Below are 16474 nucleotides of genomic sequence, written 5' to 3' on the forward strand. Positions count from 1 at the left end.
AAAATTTACTTTCATATCTCAGCTCTATCCGTTCACCTAAACCCAATTTATAGCCAATGTAGTTCCATTTAGCACTTTTCTATAAGTACGAATTTCCAAAACTACCTCAATCCTGCACTCCAACAGTAATCTGTTTACGCAAATACAAATTGTGCTTCGTGCACATTAGTACGATTTTCTAAAGCTACCTCCATATCTCAATTCTATATTCCAACAACAATCTTAATTCCAAATTTCAGGATTCCAGCTCTTCAAATCCAAATCCAACTCATACTAAACTCACTACCATTTAGGACTTTTCGACCTTTGGTACTTCTTTCTTACTCTTCATCAGTGACCCCCATTCCAAATTTCAGGATTCCGGCCCTATTCGTTAACCCATTACCAAATTGTACTATATTTAGTACTTTTCGTATACTTTTAATTCGAATTTCCAAAAACCTTTCTTTTTACTCTCCATCAGTGACCTTAATTCCAAATTTCAGGATTCCAGCTCTATTCGTTCACCCAAACCCAAATTGTACTAAATTTAGTACCATTTATTACTTTTCGTACACTTATAGTTCGAATTCCAAAAACTTTCATTTTTACTCTTCATCAGTGATCCTCATTCCAAATTTCAGGATTCCAGCTCTATCCGTTCACCCTATCCAAATTGTACTAAATTTAGTACCATTTAGTACTTTTCGTGCATTTATGGTTCGAATTTCTAAAAACCTTTCTTTGTTACTCTTCATCAGTGATCCTCATTCCAAATTTCAGGATTCCAGCTCTATCCGTTCACCCAAATCCAAATTGTACTAAATTTAGTACCATTTAGTACTTTTCGTGCATTTATGGTTCGAATTTCCAAAAACCTTTCTTTGTTAGTCTCCATCAGTGACCCTAATTTCAAATTTCAGGATTCCAACTCTATCCGTTCACCCAAATCCAAATTGTACTAAATTTAGTACCATTTAGTTCTTTTCGTACCCTTATAAAACCTTTACAAAAACCTTACATTGTTACTCTTCATCAGTGACCCTCATTCCAAATGTCTGTATTCCAGCTCAATCCGTTCACCCAAATCAAAATTGTACAAAATTTTGTACCATTTAGTACTTTTGGTACCCTTATAGTTCGAATTTCCAAAAACCTTTCATTGTTACTCTTCATCAGTGACCCTCATTCCAAATGTTTGTATTCCAGTTCTATCCGTTCACCCAAATCCAAATTGTACTAAATTTTGTACCATTTAGTACTATTCGTGCACTTATAGTTCGAATTTCCAAAAACCTTTCCTTAATTCCAAATTTCAGGATTCCAGCTCTATTCGTTTACCCAAACCCAAACTGTACTAAATTTAGTACCATTTATTACTTTTCGTACACTTATAGTTCCAATACCAAAAACTTTCATTTTTACTCTTCATTAGTGATCCTCATTCCAAATTTCTGGATTCCATCACTATCCGTTCACCCACATCCAAATTGTACTAAATTAAGTACCATTTAGTACTTTTCGTGCACTTTTAGTTCGAATTTCTAAAAACCTTTCTTTGTTACTCTATATCAGTGACCCTCATTACAAATTTCAGGATTCCAGCTAAATCCGTTCACCCAAATTTAAATTGTACTAAATTTAGTACCATTTAGAACTTTTCGTGCACTTATAGTTCGAATTTCCAAAAAACCTTTCATTGTTACTCTTCATCAGTGACCCTCATTCCAAATGTCTGTATTCCAGCTCAATCCGTTCACCCAAATCAAAATTGTACTAAATTTAGTACCATTTAGTACTTTTCGTACCCTTATAGTTCGAATTTCCAAAAACCTTTCACTGTTACTCTTCATCAGTGACCCTCATCCCAAATGTTTGTATTCCAGCTCTATCCGTTCACCCAAATCCAAATTGTACTAAATTTTGTACCATTTAGTACAATTCGTGTACTTATAGTTCGAATTTCCAAAAACCTTTCTTTGGTACTCTCCACAATTGACCCTAATTTCAAATTTCAGGATTCCAGCTCTATCCGTTCACACAAATCCAATTTGTACTAAATTTAGTACTTTTCGTACACATAAGTACGAATTTCCAAAATCACCCTCATGTCTCAATCCTACACTTCAACAGTAATCTTAATTCCAAATTTCAGGATTCCAGCTCTATCCGTTCACCCAAAATTCAAATTGTACTAAATTTAGTACCATTTAGTAATTGTCGTACACAAAAGTACGATTTTCCAAAACCACCCTCATTTCTCAATCCTACACTTTAAAAGTAATCTTAATTCCAAATTTCAGGATTCCAGCTCTATCCGTTCACCCAAATCCAAATTGTACTAAATTTAGTACCATTTAGAAATTTTCGTACACATAAGTACGAATTTCCAAAATCACCCTCATGTCTAACTCCTACACTTCAACAGTAATCTTAATTCCAAATTTCAGAATTCCAGCTCTATCCGTTCACCCAAATATAATTTGTACTAAATTTAGTATCATTTAGTACTTTTCGTACACATTAGTACGATTTTCCAAAACCATTTAATTACATCAACTCCACTTCCCAACCTTGATTTCCATACCAAATTCCATGATTCTAGCTATATCCGTTCAAAATATACAATTGGTACTAAATTTTGTAAGTTTTAGTACTTTTCGTACACTTAGAGGTCGAATTTCCAAAAACCCTTTGGTACATCTTTCTAGATCTCCATCAGTTACACTCGTTCCAAATTTCAGAATTCTAGCTCTTACCGTTTGCCTAATACAAAGGGTACCATATTTAGTACCTTTTAGTACTTTTCGTACACTTCTGGGTCGAATTTCCAAAAACCCAGCCTTATCTCACCCCTACACACCAACAGCAACCTACACCCAAAATTTCAACTTTCTAGCTTCAGCGGTTTCGTCTGGGCGGTGATGAATCAGTCAGTCAGTCAGTCAGTCAGTGAATACCTCACCTCACTGCTCTTTTATATATATAGACTAGCAAATGCCCGCTACTTCGTATGCGGAAAGGAAAAAATATATATAAACAATATTTAATACGGGAATGGTGAATACTGGAGATTCTGTTGTACTAAGACCTGTTTTATTACCAATATTTTTTCGATTGTAGTCAGAATCTACAAAAAAAAAAAAAAAAAAAAAAAAAATGCCGTGTCGCATCCCTACACAACTACCATATTTTTTATATCGAATTTCCAAAACTACGTATCATATTGCAAATTTTAGATTTGACTCCTGGTTTTAACCCTTCACTAACACAGCATTCCCTCCCAGTACGAATTTACAAACACTAAACTTTATTTCACCCCTTCACAACAACAATCCCGCACATTTGCAATGCAAGGTTCTAGCTTTAGCGGTTTCGCCCAGAACCCGAATAGGTCCGTTAAACTTTCGGCATTCAAAATGGTCATGAATATCCACGTTTTCGTATATCCCCATATAACGGTACCTCTCGACTTAGTGTATTTTAAAAGAAGAACAAATCTATATTGTCCAATTATCTTTAAATTTGGACCTTGAATACTCAGAGGATATAGAAGTTTAATTTAAAAAATCTCCAATTCAATCCACGTTTATTAGAAGAGATATTTTGAAGATTTTGAGTATTTTTAAGATCTTCGGCACATTTTCCAACTGAAATTCGGAATTTGTGGCATGAAAGGTTAGAAAAACTTTTTTACAAAAAATTTTACTTAATGTGCACGGGTATGTCCACCGTATATAACGGAAAAATTTTTGGAGGTATTTCAATTTAGGTTTTTTATTATCAGGGGGTAAATAACTTCTAGTTAACAAAATTGTCGCATTGGATCACGTTTTGAAGTTAACATACCAAAGCGGTCAGAACAAAAACATTTTTGAAAAGATACTTCACGTTTGACTACTTAATTTCAGTACATTATTTAGTAACGCCTTGGCGTTAACATCAAATCAATGGAACAATATTCAGTACAATTTTTCAAACTCAGAACTTTGTCTCTAATTTTAGAGTGATCTTCATAACAAATATTTTTCCATTTCGTATTTTTGTACAAATAGCATATTTCCAAATTATATAATCCCAGCTTTGTTCCTACACCCAACACCAAATTTATTACTTTAACTGTTTACACAACGCCAAAATGGTTTTGGTACCAACATGTTACCCAACTTTTCGTACACATAGGTAAACGTTTCAAAAATTACTTCCTTATATTCAACTTATATCCTAACCCCAATTCACTTTTCCAGCTTTATCCGTTCCTCTGAAACCCATTATAGTACTATTTAGTACTTTTTGTATAAATAAGTACGAATTTTCAAAACCTCCTCCCTACCTCCACTCTAAACACCAATTGCTAATCTAATACCGAATTTCAAAATTCCAGTTCTACCCTTTACAAAATCACAAATTGTGCAAAATTCTATACCATATAGCAAATACCAAAAGGTACCAAATTTTGTAACAAATAGCACTTTTCGTACACGAATTTCCAAAATTTACTTTCATATCTCAGCTCTATCCGTTCACCTAAACCCAATTTATAGCCAATGTAGTTCCATTTAGCACTTTTCTATAAGTACGAATTTCCAAAACTACCTCAATCCTGCACTCCAACAGTAATCTGTTTACGCAAATACAAATTGTGCTTCGTGCACATTAGTACGATTTTCTAAAGCTACCTCCATATCTCAATTCTATATTCCAACAACAATCTTAATTCCAAATTTCAGGATTCCAGCTCTTCAAATCCAAATCCAACTCATACTAAACTCACTACCATTTAGGACTTTTCGACCTTTGGTACTTCTTTCTTACTCTTCATCAGTGACCCCCATTCCAAATTTCAGGATTCCGGCCCTATTCGTTAACCCATTACCAAATTGTACTATATTTAGTACTTTTCGTATACTTTTAATTCGAATTTCCAAAAACCTTTCTTTTTACTCTCCATCAGTGACCTTAATTCCAAATTTCAGGATTCCAGCTCTATTCGTTCACCCAAACCCAAATTGTACTAAATTTAGTACCATTTATTACTTTTCGTACACTTATAGTTCGAATTCCAAAAACTTTCATTTTTACTCTTCATCAGTGATCCTCATTCCAAATTTCAGGATTCCAGCTCTATCCGTTCACCCTATCCAAATTGTACTAAATTTAGTACCATTTAGTACTTTTCGTGCATTTATGGTTCGAATTTCTAAAAACCTTTCTTTGTTACTCTTCATCAGTGATCCTCATTCCAAATTTCAGGATTCCAGCTCTATCCGTTCACCCAAATCCAAATTGTACTAAATTTAGTACCATTTAGTACTTTTCGTGCATTTATGGTTCGAATTTCCAAAAACCTTTCTTTGTTAGTCTCCATCAGTGACCCTAATTTCAAATTTCAGGATTCCAACTCTATCCGTTCACCCAAATCCAAATTGTACTAAATTTAGTACCATTTAGTTCTTTTCGTACCCTTATAAAACCTTTACAAAAACCTTACATTGTTACTCTTCATCAGTGACCCTCATTCCAAATGTCTGTATTCCAGCTCAATCCGTTCACCCAAATCAAAATTGTACAAAATTTTGTACCATTTAGTACTTTTGGTACCCTTATAGTTCGAATTTCCAAAAACCTTTCATTGTTACTCTTCATCAGTGACCCTCATTCCAAATGTTTGTATTCCAGTTCTATCCGTTCACCCAAATCCAAATTGTACTAAATTTTGTACCATTTAGTACTATTCGTGCACTTATAGTTCGAATTTCCAAAAACCTTTCCTTAATTCCAAATTTCAGGATTCCAGCTCTATTCGTTTACCCAAACCCAAACTGTACTAAATTTAGTACCATTTATTACTTTTCGTACACTTATAGTTCCAATACCAAAAACTTTCATTTTTACTCTTCATTAGTGATCCTCATTCCAAATTTCTGGATTCCATCACTATCCGTTCACCCACATCCAAATTGTACTAAATTAAGTACCATTTAGTACTTTTCGTGCACTTTTAGTTCGAATTTCTAAAAACCTTTCTTTGTTACTCTATATCAGTGACCCTCATTACAAATTTCAGGATTCCAGCTAAATCCGTTCACCCAAATTTAAATTGTACTAAATTTAGTACCATTTAGAACTTTTCGTGCACTTATAGTTCGAATTTCCAAAAAACCTTTCATTGTTACTCTTCATCAGTGACCCTCATTCCAAATGTCTGTATTCCAGCTCAATCCGTTCACCCAAATCAAAATTGTACTAAATTTAGTACCATTTAGTACTTTTCGTACCCTTATAGTTCGAATTTCCAAAAACCTTTCACTGTTACTCTTCATCAGTGACCCTCATCCCAAATGTTTGTATTCCAGCTCTATCCGTTCACCCAAATCCAAATTGTACTAAATTTTGTACCATTTAGTACAATTCGTGTACTTATAGTTCGAATTTCCAAAAACCTTTCTTTGGTACTCTCCACAATTGACCCTAATTTCAAATTTCAGGATTCCAGCTCTATCCGTTCACACAAATCCAATTTGTACTAAATTTAGTACTTTTCGTACACATAAGTACGAATTTCCAAAATCACCCTCATGTCTCAATCCTACACTTCAACAGTAATCTTAATTCCAAATTTCAGGATTCCAGCTCTATCCGTTCACCCAAAATTCAAATTGTACTAAATTTAGTACCATTTAGTAATTGTCGTACACAAAAGTACGATTTTCCAAAACCACCCTCATTTCTCAATCCTACACTTTAAAAGTAATCTTAATTCCAAATTTCAGGATTCCAGCTCTATCCGTTCACCCAAATCCAAATTGTACTAAATTTAGTACCATTTAGAAATTTTCGTACACATAAGTACGAATTTCCAAAATCACCCTCATGTCTAACTCCTACACTTCAACAGTAATCTTAATTCCAAATTTCAGAATTCCAGCTCTATCCGTTCACCCAAATATAATTTGTACTAAATTTAGTATCATTTAGTACTTTTCGTACACATTAGTACGATTTTCCAAAACCATTTAATTACATCAACTCCACTTCCCAACCTTGATTTCCATACCAAATTCCATGATTCTAGCTATATCCGTTCAAAATATACAATTGGTACTAAATTTTGTAAGTTTTAGTACTTTTCGTACACTTAGAGGTCGAATTTCCAAAAACCCTTTGGTACATCTTTCTAGATCTCCATCAGTTACACTCGTTCCAAATTTCAGAATTCTAGCTCTTACCGTTTGCCTAATACAAAGGGTACCATATTTAGTACCTTTTAGTACTTTTCGTACACTTCTGGGTCGAATTTCCAAAAACCCAGCCTTATCTCACCCCTACACACCAACAGCAACCTACACCCAAAATTTCAACTTTCTAGCTTCAGCGGTTTCGTCTGGGCGGTGATGAATCAGTCAGTCAGTCAGTGAATACCTTACCTCACTGCTCTTTTTTATATATATAGATAAACAATTTTTTTGATTATTTCTGTTCAGCATGCAAAAAATGCAATTTTAGTGAAATACTGCTTTTTCACCAGTAGTCGGCACCATTCCCCAATAGTCGGCATGATATGATCCAGTAGTCGGCATGTTATATTTAAATAAAGAAAAAATGCATACTTTACATTTTTTCTTAAATATTTGAAAGAACTATAGCTTAAGCATTAGTTATTTATACATTTCTTGTTTATTCCAAACGTGTCTATTGATTTTACTTCAAAAAATAAGGAAATTTAAACATATTGTTTAAATAAATTAGTTCGTACCAGTAGACGGCATCTATTACCCAGTTGTCGGCACCCCACAACGTACGTACTTCAAATCATGGCTAATATTGCTTAAAATCGCTAAAGTTCCTTTCAAATTGAAACTATTTTTCTATTAATTAGCCTTTAAAGTATTTCTTTAGTATTTTTTTATAATTTTTAGCTAAAAGTAATTGATAAAAATCAATGTTTATAACCCCATGTCGACTTCAGGCAAATTTTATATTTTTTTGTCCCTAAAGTCGGCATCAGCAAAAATTGCACAATTATAAATATTTTTTAAAAATTTCTTTTTCTGAAGTGTTCTTTTAACTGTTCTCTACCTATATAACAAAAATGTTGCGGAAATTTTCTTCATTTTAAAATAATTACAGAGCTTATAAGGTTAACATCTCCACAATTTTTTTCTTAAGAAACATGCATTTTCGGTTGTGGTGAAAAACCCTCACTGACAAAAACTTAAATTTCGATATAGTAATTGGTCCTAGCTCAATGAAATTTTATATAAAGTTAGCTGACAATATTGTTGAAGAATTTTAAGGATTATTTTCCTATTTTGTTTTCTTAATTTTTAGTTATTTGCATGGTATAAGTAAAGAGGTAGATTTAAATGAAAAAAATCTATAGAACCCTTGTTTTTCTTGAATTCCTAAAACTTCAAAATAAAAGCAACAAGTGGGTTTGTTTACATTGAATTTTTTGAGCATTTTATAAAAAACACGAAAAATGAATGAAGGGTTAAGTTTTCTCCATATAATCGAGTTGTGAATATGATAAATTGATTGTTTCAATGCAAATCTCACCAATTGCTTCCATACAAATGGTCTAAAAACAATTTTAAAAATCATTGAATTCGATTGTTTTTAAAATTGTTTGGCATATTATTCAAACACCACACACACATACACAGTTTGTTTATATTGTTTTGAAGTTTTAGGCATACTCGAATGAAAAAATTTAAATTGACATAAAGCTTTGGCTAACCTTTCTTATTAAACCATGGTTATTTGAGTTCAAATTCAAAAGGTGCCGACTACTGGTACATGCCGACATTAGGTGCACTTACCCTATAGAATATACCTACTAAGTGGGTTAAATTATGGATCAAGGGGGTATCAGTTCATATTGGCTTCGTTCCACAACTAAAAAGTTTTTACACATTTAACACATTTTGAACATCTTTCCCGGAATGCGTTCCCGTACACCCATGGTTTTATTAAACCAAAAAGGTTAGCTAAAGCTTCCTGTCAATTTATTTTTTTTTTTCTTTCGACTGTTCCTAAAACGTCAAAACAATATACACAATCTTTGTATGTGTGTGTGATGTTTGCCAACAATTTTAAAAACAATCGAATTCAATGATTTTCAAAATTGTTTTCAGAACATTTGTATAGAAGAAATCCTTCAGCTTATTATTGAAACAAACATTTTGTCATATCCACAACTCGATTATGTGGAGAAACCTTGGCCCTTCATTCATTTTTCGCGTTTTTTATAAAATGCTCAAAATTGGTATTTTGTAAACAAACCCACTTGTTGCCTTTTTGTTTACTGATTTTGAAGTTTTATGAATTCAGGAAAAAAAGGGTTCTATAGATTTTTTCATTTAAATCTACCTTTTTACTTAAGGCCTGCGTACATAAGCTGCTCTGCCTGATTGCCTTGCTTTCCTGCTTCATTTTTGACATAATAAAAATAAAAGAATAAAGAAGGCCGAGGAAATTTCGAACTGGGTTGCCCTTTTCTTTTTTATTCTTTTATCAGAAGTAAGCAAGGTAAGCAGGCAAGGCAGCTTATGTACGCAGACCTTTATACCATGCGTACACCAAAAAAGTTGAAAAATGTTCACTTCTCTTTGAACAAAAATGGCGCTGAATGGCTTTCTCTTTAGAAACTTTTTACACGACAAATTTGAGCGAGCAAAAAGTAAGTAAGTAATGCTTAGTTTACATTTACGAAATCCACTCGATTTCAACTGTCAAATCCATAGGTTAAACGTCAAATGAAATCCAGATGAGATTTCATTTGACGTTTGAGCTATGGAATTGACAGTTGAAATCGAGTGGATTTCGTAAATGTAAACGTAGCATAAGTAAGCAAAAATGTGCAACATGTTTGCCGCCTTCCGATTGGCTGACACGCCGACTTTGACATTTGTTCCAGATTTTTTTACGTTTTTGCCATTTTCCCGTTCCTGTGTATTTTGGAAAAATGTATATGTGGAACTCATTTTCGACAGTTTGCCTTTTTGACACTTTTATCATTAAAAAAGTACTGGAAAGCTATTATATGTAAACAGTGATCTATAAGTCTCAAATGAAAACTTTTAAATACTTTACATCCAGTCTGGACACTTCTCTAAGTTTTGTTGGATTCCATGGTATTCCATGCTGTAGCATTGTTTCCCCTTCACAAAAATATGCCACAGTATTACATCAGAGTACACGAAAAGTCTTCAATATGTCGTAGTTAGCATTTTTGAAAATTGTCGAAACCTGTACCCTACGCATTCCTATGGAATATTAATCTCCAAATGTAATATTTTCTACTGTTTCATGAAATATTCTAATCTTTTATTTAATTTTGAGTTAAAAAATCACTTTTAGGTCTTGGACCTAGGTTGTCTCGTTTACTGTTAATAGCTGTGTTCCAGAACTAAAAAGTTTTTACAATTTTTACGACTTTTACACATTTTACTCGAAAAAGCGTTCCCGTATACAAAAAAAGTTGTAAAATGTTTACTTTTCTTTAAACAAAAATGGCGCTGAATAACGCTCTCTTTAAAAACTTTTTACACGACAAATTTGGGCGAGTAAAAAAATAGTAACATGGTTGCCGGCGTCTGATTGGCTGATACGCAGACTTTGACATTTGTTCCAGTTTTTTTTGACGTATTTTCAATTTTTCCGTTCCCTACTATTTCAAAAAACTTGTGTGTGAGAACAAATTTTTTGCATTTCTCTCTTTTACGAATTTTACAATTAAAAAGTACGGGAACGAAGCTAATATGGCCTGGTACATTCTAGTCGAACGGGAAAATGGAATAAAAACGTAAAAAACTAGAACATATGTTAAAGTCTGCCTAACAACCAATCAGAAGGCAGCGAAACTGTATTATTTTTTACACGCTCAAATTTGTCATGTAAAATGTTTTCAAAGAGAGGGTCATTCGTTTTGAAGACAAACTGTCTGGTGTAAACGCCTAGTAAGAACGCATAATTTCATGCAATTTCTTTCAACGGCAGGGGGCTTTGGGACATTGTTTACATGTAATATGATCTGGTACCCCCTTTGTACATACATATGTATGTTAACCCTCTTAGTAGGGGCATTCTTTGCCTAATAGCCCGTTTCCACGGTACGTCGTTCGTTCTCTATTCGTTGTTCCACCCATAACTACGAATAAATTACTTATTTCCCCACACAAAATTCTATGAACGAACGACGATTTTTCTACGTTGTTCGATTAGAAATACTCTCCGAACGACGAATAAGTATGTCCCATCCCTAACATATGAGAGAATTTATCGAAAAAATTAATTATGACATGTCTAAATTCAAAATTGAAAAATTTGTTGAAAATACAAAATTTTTTAGAAAAAAGGAAAAAGATGAATGAAAATTAATGTACTAAACTTTTTATATATATGCAGAAGGAAGATGGTTTTGTTTCCTTCTTAATTCCACACACATTTCTTGTCCATTAGTTCAAAATCGCGTAAAAAATCAGAAACAAAAAGGAAACAAATAACTGAAAGTCTGTATACAAAAAAATTGTTTTGACATGTCTCTCTCTCTTTAATTTTGAAAATAGAAACATATAAAAATATATTGAAAATATATATAATATATAATATAATGAATGAAATGTGTGTAGTTAAATATAGAAGATACATTTGAAGGAAAGTCTATTGCTTTTCCTATTCATTTAATGTATATTTTATGCGTTTTCGGTTCAAATTTTCGTGAAAACAAGGAAACAAAAATGAAAAAAAATTTGTTCATGTTTCTGTTAATTACGAATGGTGTCGTGGAAACGGGTTAATTCGTGTACGTCGTTCGACAGGCGAACAACTTAATTGAAACGCTCGTGTGAACATGACATAATATTGTGTTCATTTTTGTTTACAAATCTTAAAATTTTTAGCATGTCTTACCACATTTAACCTGGAAAGCGTTCCTTAAAAGTGCTAAAACTGGAAGTAAATTTTAAGAGAGAACAAAAATGACGTTCTCTTCTACCACAGGCTACTACACAAATTTCTTGTGGCGATTATTTGGCAATGAAGAAAAAATAAACAAAAGTGAAAGTGAAAAAGCGAGCACTGACAAAACAAAATTAAAAACAGTGAAATAAAAAGCTCTGTTCCTTTACGTGCAAGAATCTTCAAGTTTTACCACTTTTTACTCGAAAAGCGTTCCTTTACTTCATAGACCATACAATTCATATGGGAGCAGTTTACAACTTTTGCTACTTTTGCCGGTTTTACCACTTTCAAAAGTAAAGGAACAGACCAAAAGAAGAAAATTGATAGTTAATAATAATAATAAATAGTTAATCCTTATTATGAATAAAATTACTAAAATTTCATACCGAAAACATGGGGTATTTTGGAACCTCTGTTACATTTTGCAAACATTTGTTTGACACCTTGCATTACGTGTTAATTGCTAGTTTTGTTTAATTTTGTTGAAATAAATGGTTTAACTAATTAACCTATAATTCATTCTGGTCCATGGCCCAATTACAGTTCCCCTGGCAAATCAGATGATATCGATTTGAGCTGTCAAATTCATATTTGTCATTTGAATTCGCTGAGAGGTATAGAAATGCCAAACTGTACAGAAACAGGTAGAGGTATCCCGAAAAAAGAACACAAATAAACTTAATGTTGTACACGTAGAATGTCGACATTTGTTGTGTCTTGTATGAGAATCCCAGCAAAAATTTTTGGAAGTTGTGCAATTGGAGTTATGATTTCACAACATCTTTCGATGTAGTCCAACAGAGTTATGAAAAATGCACTCCGTAACATACATTTTACAATCAGTTGCTGTAGAGATCCCTACAGAAAAAATCCAGTTGGCTGATCCCTACACATTTCTTCAAAAGACAATCAAGAGTGTATACATTTCGGAGAGTTTGTTATAACATAAAGAAATAAAAACTGAAGCTGCGAACATTTTTGCTGTAATTCACGAGACGGAAATTGTTAATGGAGTGAAGTGCAGTTGGAGTCCATGTCGAAAGCTGAACTAGTGATGGGAAGTCAACATAAGAAACCTTTAGTATGATGAAGCAAAATCAGATGCGCTTGGATTAATTGGAGAACGGAGAAAGTAAACTCAAATGTGATTGAATTCAATGGAAACTTTTTTAATTTGTGTTTAATAAAGTTCTATGTATTCTTGTTTTACGCAAATAATAAATGCATTTTATTTATTCTGGGATATTTCGCAATAGCTTGCATTTTTACTGCATCTTTGGATTGATTAAAAACACAATCCGAAGAGTTCCTTTAAATTCAATCCAAAATACTACATAAAAAGTTGCGATTTGGATCGAAAACGGAGTGCATCCTAGCTGTGTGCTGTGGAAGCAAAATGGAGTGCATCCTAGTTGCGCGCTCTCTTGTAAAATTCATAAGTGAATTCATAGGAAAAGATGTACTCCAATATTACACATATTAGCGAATATAAAGCGATGGAAAATTTCATGTCATATGACATTTACATATAGTGTAAACTACCCCTAAGCCGTTTCTACAGTCTGCTTTTTACATATGGTCTGTTCCTTTACTTTTAAAAATGGTAAAACCGGCGAAAGTAGTGAAAGTTGTAATCTGCTCTCATATGAATTGTATGGTGTCTGAAGTAAAGGAACGCTTTTCGAGTAAAAAGTGGTAAATCTTGAAGATTCTTGCACGTAAAGGAACAGAGCTATATTATGCATCTTTTCACACATATGTAATTCGTTCTGCACGGCACAATTTTATTTTTATTCGTTTTCTATTGTTTTCGTTATTTATATTGCGTAAAAACAAAACAGCTGCTTTCCTTTGGTCTGTTCCTTTACTTCTGAAAATGGTAAAACCAGCAAAAGTAGCAAAACTTGTAAACTGCTCCCATATGAATTGTATGGTGGTTGAAGTAAAGGAACGCTTTTCGAGTAAAAAGTGGTAAAACTTGAAGATTCTTGAACGTAAAGGAACAGAGCTCTTTTGTTGTACAGATGAGAATATTCATAAAATGCACATATCACTTGGATGCATCGAAATTTCTCTATTTTTTCACCATGTGTACAAAATTATGATCAGTAAAAAGTGACAGTTGCAATAGCTCTGTTCCAGAACTAAAAAGTTTTTACAATTTTTACTACTTTTACACATTTTGCGTTCCCGAACACAAAATTTATATGAAAATCGTTTACGACTTTTACAACTTTTACGATTTTTACCACTTTATAAAGTACGGGAACAGGCCATATGTATCTCTTGTGCCAGACACTGAAAATAACACATGCAAATTTTTTAGCTTTTAGGAGAGAGCGGAGATGAAGGAGCTCTCTTTCCCCCTTCTTACCCATAAGCTCAAAACATTTTCATGAAAATTTTTATAGTCTGGCACAAGACTAAAATGCAGTCCGTGTAGAAGCAGCCTTAAATGTAAAATGCGTTCTAGTGGGGACTTTTCGGAGGGCGCGACTAATGCTTGGTTTACATTTACGAAATCCACTCGATTTCAACTGTCAATTATTTTGCGTATACGTCAAATGAAAACTCATCCGAAATACAGTGGATTTCATTTGACGTTTAAGCAATGTAATTGACAGTTGAATAAGAGTGGATTTCGTAAAAGTAAACCAATACTATGTTTACATTTACGAAATCCACTCGATTTCATCTGTCAATTCCTTTGTGTATACGTCAAATGAAAACTCATCTGAAATCGATTGGATTTCATTTGACGTTTGAGCAGTGGAATTGACAGTTGAAATCGAGTGGATTTCGTAAATGTAAACATACCCAGCAAAAAATTTTGGAAGTTGTGCAATTGGAGTTATGATTTCACATCATCTTTCGATGTAGTCCAACAGAGATATGAAAAATGCACTCCGTTCGATACATTTTATAAGCAGTTGCTGTAGAGATCCCTACAGAAAAAAAAACGGTTGATCCCTACACATTTCTTCAAAAGATAAACAATAGTAGCTCTGTTCCTTTACGTGCAAGAATCTTCAAGTTTTACAACTTTTTACTCGAAAAGCGTTCCTTTACTTCAGACACCATACAATTCATATGGAACCACATTACAACTTTTGCTACTTTTGCCAGTTTTACCACTTTCAAAAGTAAAGGAACAGACCAAGTGTATACATTTGGAAGAATTTGTTATAAAATAAAGAAATAACAACTTAAGTTGCGAACATTTTTGCGGTAACTCACGAGACGGAAATTTTTAATGGAGTGGAGTTGGAGTCCTTGTCGAAAGCTGAACCAGTGATGGGAGGCAACATAAAAAACCTTTAGGATGATGAAAGAAAATCAGATGCACTTGGATTAAATCGAGAACGGAGGAAGTAAGCTCAAAAGTGATTGAATTTAATGGAAACTTTTTTATTTTGTGTTTATACCTATAATAAAGTTCTTTGTGTTCTTGTTTTACACAAATAATAAATGCATTTTATTTATTTTGGGATATTTCGCAATGGCTTGCATTTTAATTGCATCTTTAGACTGATTAAAAATGCAATCCGAAGAATGCATATAAATTCAATCCAAAGCACTGCATCTTAAGTTGTGATTTGGATCGAAAATGGAGTGCATCCTAGCTGTATGCTGTGGAAGCGAAATGGAGTGCATCCTAGCTGCGCGCTCTCTTGTAAAATTCATAAGTGAATTCATAGGAAAAGATGTACTCCAAAGGCAAATGTACCCAGCAAAAAAATTTGGAAGTTATGATTTCACAACATCTTTCGATGTAGTCCAAACGAGTTATGAAAAATGCACTCCGTTCGATACATTTTATAAGCAATTGCTGTAGAGATCCCTACAAAAAAAACCAGATGGTTGATCCCCACACATTTCTTCAAAAGACAAATAAGAGCGTATACATTTCGGAGAATTTGTTGTAAAATAAATTGATGGAGCGGAGTTGGAGTCCATGTCAAAAGCTGAATTAGTGATGGGAAGGCAGCATAAAAAACCTTTTGGATGATGAAGCAAAATCAGATGCGCTTGGATTAAATTGAGAACGGAGGAAGTAAGCGCAAATGTTATTAAATTTAATGGAAACTTTTTTTTTAAATTTGTGTTTATATAATAAATTTGTGTTTATATAATAAATTTGTGTTTATATAATAAATATGTATAATAAAGTTCTTTGAGTTCTTGTTTTACACAAATAATAAATGTCTTTTATTTATTTTGGGATATTTCGCAATGGCTTGCGTTTTTATTGCATCTTTAGACTGATTAAAAATGCAATCCGAAGAATGAATATAAATTCAATCCAAAGCACTGCATCTTAAGCCGTGATTTGGATCGAAAATTGACTGCATCCTAGCTGCGCGCTCTCTTGTAAAATTCATAAGTGAATTCATAGGAAAATATGTACTCCAGCGGCAAATGTACCGTACACTTGTAGTGATTCAACTGCATCCGCGGATGCAAACTTTTTGCTGGGTACCGTACACTTGTACGTGTTTTTAATTTTACTTACCATAAATGCTAAAAGTCG

At 33.2% G+C, this 16474-nt stretch overlaps 1 protein-coding gene across 3 annotated transcripts in view; it reads left to right on the forward strand.

Annotated features, from left to right (window-relative positions):
- Nucleotides 1-16474, forward strand: part of hmw (hemingway) — a 48515-nt gene that overhangs the window by 22962 nt on the left and 9079 nt on the right. The gene's annotated exons all lie outside the window — the stretch shown is intronic.

The sequence above is a fragment of the Musca autumnalis genome, unplaced genomic scaffold, assembly GCF_047663935.1.
Source record: "Musca autumnalis isolate F117 unplaced genomic scaffold, ASM4766393v1 scaffold_1, whole genome shotgun sequence".
NCBI lineage: Eukaryota > Metazoa > Arthropoda > Insecta > Diptera > Muscidae > Musca > Musca autumnalis.